This window comes from Bison bison, unplaced genomic scaffold (assembly GCF_000754665.1).
Source record: "Bison bison bison isolate TAMUID 2011002044 unplaced genomic scaffold, Bison_UMD1.0 scf7180017864235, whole genome shotgun sequence".
NCBI classification, from domain to species: domain Eukaryota; kingdom Metazoa; phylum Chordata; class Mammalia; order Artiodactyla; family Bovidae; genus Bison; species Bison bison.
The window spans coordinates 677,173-678,091 of record NW_011494807.1 but is presented as its reverse complement, the minus strand read 5'-3'; positions in this window follow the sequence as shown (position 1 = coordinate 678,091).

Here is a 919-nt window from a genome sequence, read left to right as displayed (position 1 = left end):
GTATTCCCATCTCTTGAAGAATTTTCCACAGTTTATTGTGACCCACACAGTCAAAGGCTTTGGCATAGTCAATAAAGCAGAAATAGATGTTTTTCTGGAACCCTCTTGCTTTTTCCATAATCCAGCAGATGTTGGCAATTTGATCTCTGGTTCCTCTGCCTTTTCTAAAACCAGCTTGAACATCTGGAAGTTCACGGTTCACATATTGCTGAAGCCTGGCTTGGAGAATTTTGAGCATTCCTTTACTAGCGTGTGAGATGAGTGCAATTGTGCAGTAGTTTGAGCATTCTTTGGCATTGCCTTTCTTTGGGATTGGAATGAAAACTGACCTTTTCCAGTCCTGTGGCCACTGCTGAGTTTTCCAAATTTGCTGGCATATTGAGTGCAGCTCTTTCACAGCATCATCTTTCAGGATTTGGAATAACTCCACTGGAATTCTATCACCTCCACTAGCTTTGTTCGTAGTGATGCTTTCCAAGGCCCACTTGACTTCACATTCCAGGATGTCTGGCTCTAGGTGAGTGATCACACCATCGTGATTATCTGGGTCATGAAGATCTTTTTTGTACAGTTCTTCTGTGTATTCTTGCCATCTCTTCTTAATATCTTCTGCTTCTGTTAGGTCCATACCATTTCTGTCCTTTATCGAGCCCATCTTTGCATGAAATGCTCCTTTGGTATCTCTGATTTTCTTGAAGAGATCTCTAGTCTTTCCCATTCTGTTGTTTTCCTCTATTTCTTTGCATTGATCGCTGAAGAAGGCTTTCTTATCTCTTCTTGCTATTCTTTGGAACTCTGCATTCAGATGTTTATATCTTTCCTTTTCTCCTTTGCTTTTCACTTCTCTTCTTTTCACAACTATTTGTAAGGCCTCCTCAGAGAGCCATTTTGCTTTTTTGCATTTCTTTTCCATGGGGAT